The 11,450-nt window shown below is 41.2% G+C and overlaps 1 long non-coding RNA gene across 1 annotated transcript; it reads left to right on the top strand.

Moving 5' to 3' along the window:
* The first annotated feature begins 373 nt into the window (after nt 1–373).
* On the top strand, nt 374–1,178 carry LOC143611426 (uncharacterized). Its single transcript, XR_013149763.1, has 3 exons — nt 374–544; nt 659–743; nt 1,151–1,178. It is a non-coding gene; the product is annotated as an uncharacterized LOC143611426 (long non-coding RNA).
* The last annotated feature ends 10,272 nt before the right edge of the window (nt 1,179–11,450 follow it).

Raw genomic sequence — 11,450 nt, 5'->3', positions numbered from 1 at the left:
ACTATATTTGATTGCCATGTCGAATTTTTGAAAAATAGACACAAAATGACATGCTACATTGCTACCCTTTAAACAGATAATTTGTTGCTACAAGAAGTAAAAATGACGTGCTTCTGCCACATCAGATGCCACATATGCAAAAAATAGCTATGTCAAAAATACTGAAAATTAAGTAAAAAATTCAATATTGCTTTAAAACAATTATGTATACAAAATAAAAAATTATCATCAGAACAAATAAAAGCCACTTCATATACACTAAAATGACAGATATTGCCATGTTAGCAGTTTTTTAAAGACCAGCTAAAATGAATGACCTGCTACAACCAATACTAGATTATTATAAATTTATCTTGTTCCTTCAGAAGAATTGGTTATTTCAACCGAAAAATTACGATCCCGATTATCACAAGAAGGAATAACTGAGGAAATCATAAAAGATTGTGAATCGATTATGTTGAGTGAAGTCACCACCATGCAAAACCAAATGAAGACTCTTCAACTTAAACATATTGTTCTCTTAGACACATTAAGACAGTTAGAGGTACACATAATGTTCAACTTAAACATATAGCAGTTTTTTGCAAATCACACTTGCTTTATGAAAGATGAATGCCAAAAAATATTGCACTGATTGGTTTAAGCCATTGATTTGCAGACTGAGAAAATCGAGCTGGAAACAACTGTGGTTGATGAAACAAAAGAGAGGGATTCTTGTTGTGGGCAAGATAGAAGATTCAGTGGTAATTTATTTTTTTAAGAGTTTAATCTTCCTGTTAACTAGGTTACTGATACAATATTGCTATAGATGACCTTAGTAATATGGCTTGCAGATTAAAATTATCATTAGTGGTCTTAACCTTATCTAATTTATTATGTGTAGCCTGTTACCGGATGACCTCTGACCGGCTGACCAAATAGAGTTTTTTGCAACCAAAACAGACATAATTTAAGATAGATACAATTAATACAGATTTTAATCGGCATAATTGCAGTTTTACACTTAATGTATTTAAAATACTAATTGAGTTGGAAAACTATCCAGTTGTCACGTTGAATAATTGTTTTTCAACAAGTTAAAGTAGAAAAGAAAGAATAATGTTGGATGCACATTATAGAATCATAGACACTTCTCTTTTTCTTGCAACAGATTTCTATTCTATATTGTCAGAAGGCAGTGAAACCGATTCTGATGCTGACAACGACAGCCGGTACGGAGTAGATATTGAATCAGATGAAGAAACTGGCACATTTTTTGACACAAATGAATTCATGATGCCAGCTGATGTTTTAAATGTGCTTCTTATCGAGGTAGAGAAAATTATGGAACAAGTTCTTCATCAAATGAAAAGGGCTCTTTCTTATCAGGCTATGCTGGAACTGAAATTAATTTAATTCAGCATCCTCATATTAAAAGAAGAGGCAGTTTGCCTGAACCAAAGGAAAAAGAAAGACCGGTTGGATTATGGTCTATTATTAAAGATAACATTGGAAAGGATTTATCTGGTGTTTGTCTCCCTGTTTATTTCAATGAACCACTTTCTTCATTGCAAAAATTAAACATATTTTACATCTTGTAATTTGATGTTTAACTGACATTAAACTTGTATTAATGCAGGGGAATGATTTGATGAGAATATTAAGCATGGCAGCTTTTGCTGTTTCTGGTTATGCATCAACAGAAGGTAGACAATGCAAACCCTTTAATCCTCTTCTCGGGGAGACTTATGAAGCAGATTATCCAGACAAGGGCCTACGTTTCTTTTCCGAAAAGGTAGATTATTTGGTTAATTACGCTATATAAGTTTGATTATAGAAAAAAGTGATGACGTATCATTTATTTGGAGGTCATCCAAGTATCAACTTATTTTATTAAGGCATATGGGCCTCCCAAGTATGTTTGTGGTTTCGTTTATGCTAAATCTGGCCAAAAACATGTCTAATGATGAAAATTCCCTTAATATATTGAAAAGACAAAATTGCTCTTAAGTTTTGTAAAGACAAAAATGCCCTTGTATTATTATGAATTTTTGTTTCTATGAAATCTTGTCTTTTCAAAAACTTATGCGTATATTTGTCATTTTGTATAATATGGCTGGATTATGTATAAATGAAAACAAATACATCATGCAAAAACAAGTGTCTGGATTCTGGAATTTTGCATACAAGTGTCTGGAATTTTGTTTTGTATATCAAATTCTTAAACTTAACGAAAAAGTTCTCTAATAAAGTTTATGTACTTAAACATGCAAAACACCGTTTCCTTATAGTTTGGGAAGTCTAGGGATTTAGTCAATGCAAAAAAGGATTTTTATGTTATAGATTTAAAAATCAAGTAGAGGACTTCACTATTAAGCTTGACAAGTTTAATGATTGTTGCATTTAATAGGTGAGTCACCATCCTATGATTGTTGCGTGCCATTGTGAGGGCAGAGGCTGGAAATTTTGGAGCCGGCTAACTAAATAGACACGTATCCCGAAGCCGGCTAAGAGTCAAAGACGCGGGCTAAATAACCATAGATGTAGGTTAAGTTTAGCCGCCTTTGACACGTGTCGAATTTTTATTGGTTAAAGGTGGGACCCGTTTACTTTTTATAAAATTCCGTGCCCATAAAGTGGAGGCTAAGGCTTAGCCGCCTTAGCCGACTTCGGTGACGTGGCAGTTGTTTATTGGTTAAAAAACCAATGATTGGAGAGATGTAGGCTAAATAGACATGTCTATTTTGGTAATTTTTTAGTCAAACTTGTCTATTTGGGTAATTTTCCCTATTTTTTCTTTATCCTAATAAAGGATCAATACTGTACTATAAGACTATAAGCCGATGTGAGGCCTCATATTGTTCATTTGTTCACCACCTAGTATCAAGTACCAACCCTACCACTGTTCCAAAGTCTTGCTCATCGCATCCAGCCGAAACAAAAGACTAGATCCAGTTAACAATCTAAAATTTTACCTTACACTCACAAAGCTAGATCTGGATAGTCTTGCGGTTGGATCCATGAAGCTGTGTTGCTGTGGAAGCCTCTTTTCATATAAGATACTGTGGTCTAATATTTTCTCTCATACTCGTTCGTTGGAATATGTGGTCTCAGAATTAGGTATTAAATTCTTATTCCTTTCTTGCATCTTATGTATAAAATTTGGCCGAAACATACCGGATCATTATTACAGGGCTGGTGAAAAATTAAACCAACATTTTGGTTTTATAATATTTAGGGAAGGTGGTTGTTAGTTTTATAAAAATGGTTAGTGAAAAATTAAATTTGGATAGTTAAGTATTTATTGCTGATGACTAAAACGTGCCGGCTAAAAGAAAAAAATTGGCGACTAAGCGAAGCCGGCTAAATAATTAGGTGAATAGGTAAAATATTTAATTTTGGGGGCTAAATTTACACCGTCTAAGTGAAGGCGGCTAAATATTTAATAGAGTTGGTGAGTTGGTAAAATATTCAATTTTGGCGGCTAATTTTACACCGGCTAAGAAGACGGCTAAGTGAAGCCGGCTAAATATTTAATAAGGTTGGTAAAATATTCAATTTTGACGGCCAAAATTAGACGGCTAAATGAAAAGATTGAAGGCGGCTAAGTGAAGCCTTAGCCTACAAGCCAAGTTGGAGCCGGCTAAGAAGGAATCTTTGGAGCCGGCTAACTAAATAGACACGTATCCCGAAGCTGGCTAAGAGTCAAAGACGCGGGCTAAATAACCATAAATGTAGGCTAAGTTTAGCCGCCTTTGACACGTGTCGAATTTTTATTGGTTAAAGGTGGGACCCGTTTACTTTTTATAAAATTCTGTGCCCATAAAGTGGAGGCTAAGGCTTAGCCGCCTTAGCCGGCTTCGGTGACGTGGCAGTTGTTTATTGGTTAAAAAACCAATGATTGGAGAGATTTAGGCTAAATAGACATGTCTATTTTGGTAATTTTTTAGTCAAACTTGTCTATTTGGGTAATTTTCCCAAAAAAGAACCTCAAAGGATGTGTATGTGAGGTTAATGATATGGCTGTAGCTTTTCTGCTTGTGAAAAAGAAGAGGCGATACGGTTGTATTGGTTTCATTTAATACCTTACCTAACAGTTAGGTAGGTTGGTTGGTATGAATTCAAAGCCGATATTACTACTTTATTTTACGAGAAAACTTATCTTGATTTCCTCATTTATTAACCTCTTAAAAACAATATAAATGGGATGTGACTTAATGGTAGAACACTTACTTTACTAGTGAGAAGTATGGGTGTTTAAACTTAACTATCATCAATTTATATGGGAGATATGAGGGAAAGGGTTCGAGTCCTGATCTCACCCGGTTTTACCGACCCCTCGCTGCCGTGCGTTTGGCAGGCGTGGGAATCAGGTTTTATTCGGGGAATCCCTCAATAGGTGGACCGCTAGGGGGTGTGTCCGTTCGGACTCGTGGCCGGTTCGGACTACCTTTAGCCAATGGGGGGCGCGTACGGAGTACCCGACGTTACTTAGTTGGTCGTTCCAAAAAAAAATTAACCTCCTTTATGTGCCTTTACGCGGCGTTAAACAGTTTTTGGTTTTCATTAAGTCACATTATGTGCCTTTAGACATGAGGATAAGTTGATCATTTTATGTTACGGATTGAAACCATTGCAAGGTATGGAACTTATCCCATATCGGTTGCATGGGCAACTGATGTGGGGTTTATAAGCCAAATGGGTTCTGTAACACCCCGACCAAAGGCGGATTATACATCGGGGCGCCACATATTGTTTCATTACTCGTGACACTATTGGTGTCAATATTTATTAATACACATTTTATCGCGCACGCGCAGCGGGGAAAATAAAGAACATAAATTAAACATAAATTAATATATTATAAATTATAACATTCAAACAACATTAACTTGTCTTGATACATTTTAATTCTAGGTCCAAAAGTAAAAACGTCCTACGTGTCCACAAGCTCCAAAACAGCTACTGCAAACCTGAACATGTGTTAAAATAAACGTCAAACACTTGCGTGTTGGTGAGAAATCAAGTTTAATAGATAATCATAGATAATCACAGTAAATCTGCGCGCAACACGTGTATGTCTAGAGTTTAACAAGGGTGTAATCAGATTGTGATCAAGCCTAAGATAGTTCATAGATCATAGTTCAATCCATGCTCCCAATTGAGCATAAAAACGAGAAAACATCTGTGCAAGTGTAAACAAAGAAAACCGTAAACGATAGGTCTCCCGTGTTCAACTAATGGTACCAACGGAACTGCGGAATAGGCCGAACAAAGCGGTTAATGATACACACATACAAATAAACAGCCAAGTAAACGTCCTCAACACATGGGATACTGCGCGACTAAAGTTCATAAACAAGTTTAAGACTCAAGTTTTGTATGAACACATGAACATCCCAAAGCATTTAAAATAAAAAGGGATTAGATACGAGATAACTCACATGATAAACGATGCGGTGATAGATAAAGCAAGAACCAACTTTAAACAAGCACAAGTTAACCTATAAATAAGATTATTGTTTTAATGATTTGTTTTAAGTCTTGATTATAAGTTAGCATAATTAATAAGTAAATTATAATATATATTACCGGAAAAGCAGGAAGAACAAGGAGGAAGACGGAGGCAGAGGGGAAGACGGCAGAGAGAGCAAGGAGCAAGAGAACAGGAGAGATTAAGTGTTTTGTGTGTGATGTGTTATGAAATATTATTATTATTTATAGAAAAACCCTAGGGAACACAATCCCTAGGAAAAGGGGAAAATATCTCAAAAAGCAAAAGATTCCAAAAGCAAAAGATATCAAAAGATATGGCAGCTGCAGGGAGCAAGATAAAGCTGACAGGGAACAGTAACAGGCATGGGCGGATCAGATAAAGGTACTGGATAAAGCTTGGCAAAAGCAGATCTCAAAAGATAATGTCAGTCACTTTTTCTACCAACCAATGGGGGTTGGTACGCATGCTGCGCCGAAAGTAACTATTCAGACATTAGATAGGTTAGGTCAACAGCACAGAAGATAAGACAACACAAAAGCAAACGGCTAGATTTAAACAGAAGATACAAGGGTTAAGCGCGGGAAGGCTGAGTGCGCGAGCGCGAAGGCTGGCACAACAATCCTTAGCGCACTGCGGGAAGAATCACATCCTTAGCGTGCTGCGTGAAGAACAAGAATTCTAAGCGCATCGCGGGAAGAACATACATTCTTAGCGCATTGCGGGAAGAACATGCATTCTTAGCGCGCTGCGAGAAGAGTTCTCTTCACGAATCGCAGGAACAAGATGTCTTCACGCATTCTTCCATGTAAGGAGTCTGGCGCGTGGAGCTGCAGACATCCTTAGGCGGGAAGAACCAAAGGACAAGCAAAGAGGAAAACAAGGCGTAAGGGCGGGACGGCGACAAGAGGGAAAAGAAGGCGGAAAGAGAGAAGGAAGAGGGACGGGACGGCGGAAAGAAAGAGAGAGAGAGAGGCGGGAAGGAAAATATATAGTATTATTAAAAGTAAAATATAAGTATAAATATTAAATAATAAAAGAGAGATCGGGTCAGAGAAACGGGTACCTGGGTCGGGTCGGATCGGGGCAGATGTCACAGTCTCCCCTACTTTAAGAAATTTCGTCCCGAAATTTATCTCGAAGTAGGTTGCGCAGAGAACAGGTGCGGGTACTTGATCTTCATTTGATCTTCCCTTTCCCATGTAAACTCGGCTCCGCGCTTGGACTCCCAGCGAACTTTCACGATAGGGATACGACTGCGCTTGGTTTGCTTAACCTCGCGATCCATAATCTCAACAGGCTTCTCAATGAAATGCATAGATTCATCAACTTGAACTTCATCAAGTGGAATGTGAAGGTTCTCGTCAGCTAAACACTTCTTGAGATTGGATACATGGAACGTTGGATGCACATTACTGAGCGCGGGCGGCAGGTCAAGTCTGTAGGCAACTTTTCCCACACGCGCGAGAATCTTAAATGGTCCAACATATCGAGGAGCAAGCTTACCTTTCTTCCCAAAGCGGACAACACCTTTCCAAGGCGACACTTTGAGAACAAGATCACCAACTTGAAATTCGAGAGGCTTTCGCCTACGATCTGCGTAACTCTTCTGTCGGCTTCTGGCAGTCAGCAAATGATCACGGATCTTGGCGATTTTATCGGTTGTCTCTTGAACAAGTTCGGGTCCTGTGATTTGAGTTTCACCCACTTCGCTCCAACAAATCGGGGAGCGGCATTTACGACCGTAAAGTGCTTCAAATGGGGCCATACCGATACTGGAATGATAGCTGTTGTTATAAGAAAACTCGATCAAAGGCAGGTGTGAATCCCAATTACCTCCAAAATCAAGAACACAAGATCGGAGCATATCCTCAAGAGTTTGAATAGTTCGCTCAGACTGACCGTCAGTCTGAGGATGATATGCCGTACTCATGTCCAAGCGAGTTCCTAGCGCAGATTGGAGAGATTTCCAAAAGCGAGATATAAAACGGCCATCGCGATCGGATATGATGCTCAAAGGAGTACCATGGCGGCAGACGATTTCCTTGACATAAAGCTGCGCGAGATGCTCAACACGGTAGTTTTCACGAATGGGCAGAAAGTGAGCAGATTTAGTCAATCGATCCACTACTACCCAAATGCTATCATGTTTGCTTGCTGTCAAAGGTAACTTGGTAATAAAGTCCATCGCTATACCTTCCCATTTCCACGTAGGAATTTCTGGTTGTTCGAGCAAACCAGATGGGCGTTGGTGTTCAGCTTTTACTTTAGAACAAGTCAGACATCTAGCTACGAACACAGCAATATCCTTTTTCATACCGGGCCACCAATAAGTTATGCGCAAATCCTTGTACATCTTATCAGCGCCAGGGTGAATAGAATATCGAGATTTGTGCGCTTCACTCAGGATATCAGCGCGAAGATTCACATCACAAGGGATCCAGATGCGATTGAGATAGCAGAGAATTCCACTCAGATTAGGGACAAAGAGTGCTTCCGCGCCACACGCTAACTCGGCGCGAAGGTTACCATTACTGATGGATGCGCGCTGCGCGTCACGAATACGCGATTCAAGGTTGCTTTGAATCGGCGCGAAGTGAAGCTGGGTGCGCGGCAAGATACAGTTAAGTTGGCAGGGTTTTCGGCTGAGCGCATCGGCTACCACATTAGCCTTACCAGGATGATACCGGATCTCACAATCGTAATCGCTGATGAGTTCGTTCCATCGGCGTTGCCTCATGTTAAGTTCCTTTTGATCAAAGATATGCTGAAGGCTTTTATGGTCAGTGTAGAGGATACACTTAGTACCATAAAGGTAGTGTCTCCAGATCTTCAAGGCAAAAACAACTGCACCAAGCTCGAGGTCGTGAGTTGTATAATTCTTTTCATGAACCTTGAGTTGCCTTGATGCGTAAGCGATAACCTTGCCTCGTTGCATAAGAACACAACCGAGACCTTGGTTGGATGCATCGCAATACACGACAAAATCATCATTACCCTCAGGTAGCGCAAGAACAGGAGCTTCACACAACAAACGCTTGAGCGTTAGAAAGGCTTCTTCTTGCTTCGAGCCCCAAATATACGGTTTACCTTTGTGCGTCAGAGCTGTTAAAGGCAAAGCGATCTTTGAGAAGTTCGAAATGAAACGCCGGTAATAACCAGCTAAGCCCAGAAAGGAACGGATCTCAGAAGGAGAGGATGGCGTAATCCAGTTCTTGATTGCTTCAATCTTGGATGGGTCGACATGAATACCCATCTTGTTTACAACATGACCAAGAAACTGTACTTCATCAGACCAAAATTCACACTTGGAAAGCTTAGCATAGAGTTGCTCGGCTCTAAGCTTTTGCAATACCAATCGGAGATGTTGCTCATGCTCGGCCTTGGTCTTAGAATACACCAGAACATCATCGATAAACACGATCACGAATTTATCCAAGAAAGGCCTACACACCCGATTCATAAGATCCATGAAAACGGCGGGTGCGTTGGTTAAACCGAAGGACATGACCAAGAATTCAAAATGGCCATAACGAGTACGAAAAGCAGTCTTCGGAACATCTTCATCGCGGATACGCAACTGGTGATAACCAGAGCGGAGATCAATCTTCGAGAAACAAGAGGCACCTTGGAGTTGATCAAAGAGGTCGTCAATACGCGGTAAAGGATACCGGTTTTTAATGGTGAGTTTGTTCAACTCGCGGTAATCAATACACATGCGAAACGATCCATCTTTCTTTTTAACGAACAACACCGGAGCACCCCAGGGCGAAGAGCTAGGGCGAATGAATCCTTTAGCAGTCAACTCTTGAAGTTGGCTGGCCAATTCTTGCATCTCAGCGGGTGCAAGACGGTAAGGAGATTTAGCAACGGGGGAAGCACCAGGGACAAGATCAACACGAAACTCGACTTCACGAGCGGGAGGGATACCAGGAAGATCATCAGGAAAAACTTCAGGAAAATCACGCACAACAGGGATATCGCGAAGCTTCTTTCCTTCATCGGGTTTAACCACATGGGCTAGAAATGCAATACACTTCTTCCGCATGAGTCTTTGGGCTTCGGCGCAAGACATAAGTTTAAGACCACTGGAGGGTTTTTCGCCGTAGATATGAAGATCACCATTTTCTCGAGGTATGCGAATCAATTTCTTGGCGCAAATAACTTCGGCGCGATTCTTCGAGAGCCAGTCCATACCAATGATAACATCAAAGCTTCCAAGAGGCATAGGGATGAGGTCGATCAGAAAATCGTTTTCGTTAAGGTTAAGCGTGCAATCTTTAATTACCGAGTTTATTAAAACAGTTTCACCATTAGCCAATTCAACTGAAAAATCTTCTTTTAAGTTATCGCGCGGTCGCGCAAGCTTCCGCTCAAAGGCGCGAGAGATAAAACTTCTATCGGCGCCAGTATCAAAAAGCATAGATGCATAAAATCCGTTAAGCAAAAATGTACCATTAACTACGTCGTTATTCGCTTGCGCTTGGTGCGCGGTTATGTTAAAAGCTCGGCCACGCGTCACTTGGTTCGAAATTTGGTTCACCGGATTCGCTTGAGTAATCTGAACTTGTAGCCTTGGGCACGCGTTCCGGAAATGACTTGGATCACCGCAGTTAAAGCACGATCTGGGTCGTGGGTTTTGGTAAGTTGGCTGTGGGTTCTGCGGGTAGGCTGGTGGTGTTGGCGCAATCGGATTGGAGGGAGGGGTTCTACAGTACTCAACGGAGTGACCTACGCGGCCACATCGGTTACATTGTCGACACGGGACTTGAGGTGGGTGATGAAGTCTACAGGTTGGGCAAAAGGGTTGGTTTCCTGTGTAAGGTTTCTTAGTTGGCGGGGCAGGGAGTGCGGGATTGGTTAAGGCATAGTTGTGGACTACAGGAGGTGCTGGGTAGGTTGACAGTGGGTTAGGCGCGTAAACTGGAGGTTGATAAATGGGTTGCTGGACAATGGGCGGGTTGGTAAGCGCATAGGCTTGTCTGCGCCTACGTTTCTGGTTATGGTTTGAGGGTTCTGGTTTGGTTTCTGTTGGTTCAGGGACAGTCTTGGGTTTGGTCTTCTCAGTTCCCCGCAGGAACAGGGTTCCTGCTCTGACATGGTTGTCGCTGAGCACAGCGGCCAATTCGATGGCGTCAGAGAGGGTAACTGGGTTTCTGGCCCATACAGAATCTTGAATTTCCATGGGGAGACCCCCAAGGAATTTCTCGATGGCTCGGCGGGAAGGGGTAACAAGGTGAGGGACCAGTAAGCTTAGCTCGTGGAAGCGCGTCGCGTACTCGCGCGCTTCACCGCTGTATTGCTTCAAGTTCCAGAATTCTTCCTCCAGGCGCTTAACTTCGTTGGGAGGGCAGAATTCTCGCGTAAGAATTTCCTTGAATTCCTCCCATGTCATGCTAGAAGCAGCCTCTGCGCCACGCGCATGAGCTACTCCATTCCACCATGTAAGCGCTCTGGATTCCAGGACACTGGAAGCATATAGGGTTCGTCTTTCTGAGGGGCATTGGGTATGGAGGAAAGTGTTTTCAATCTTCTCAAGCCATTGGAGCATCACGGTGGCTCCTTCAAGACCTGTGAACTTCGGAGGGTTACCCGCATTAAAGGACTTAATGTTATAACTGGAGGTATTAGCATTGTTTTGGCTCAAAGCTTGGGCTATTGCGGCGGCCATTTCCTGGGAACGTTGCTGTCCACGCATGCGCGAGGCTTCTCTTCTCTGAAATCGGCGAGATAGCGGAGGCATTCTATAAAAATTTTAATTTTAGTTAATATCTTGGTTTTAGCGCAAAGTTTTAATCTTATAAAGCTTGGTTTCACGGAGTTAGATACTATCAAAAGTTAAAGTAAAATAAATGATCCTAAATGCAGACTTAATAAAGGTAACAAATTCGAATCAAGAACCGACAATTCACGTATCACCATGACTTTCCGAATTCCCGATTTAAAATATACGAGCAAACGAGTATTGGAGATTGAC

This window comes from Bidens hawaiensis, unplaced genomic scaffold (assembly GCF_021521415.1).
Source record: "Bidens hawaiensis isolate Kalapana, Puna unplaced genomic scaffold, B.hawaiensis_p1.1 tig00031115_1, whole genome shotgun sequence".
NCBI lineage: Eukaryota > Viridiplantae > Streptophyta > Magnoliopsida > Asterales > Asteraceae > Bidens > Bidens hawaiensis.
This window is presented reverse-complemented; position numbering and strand designations above follow the sequence as displayed.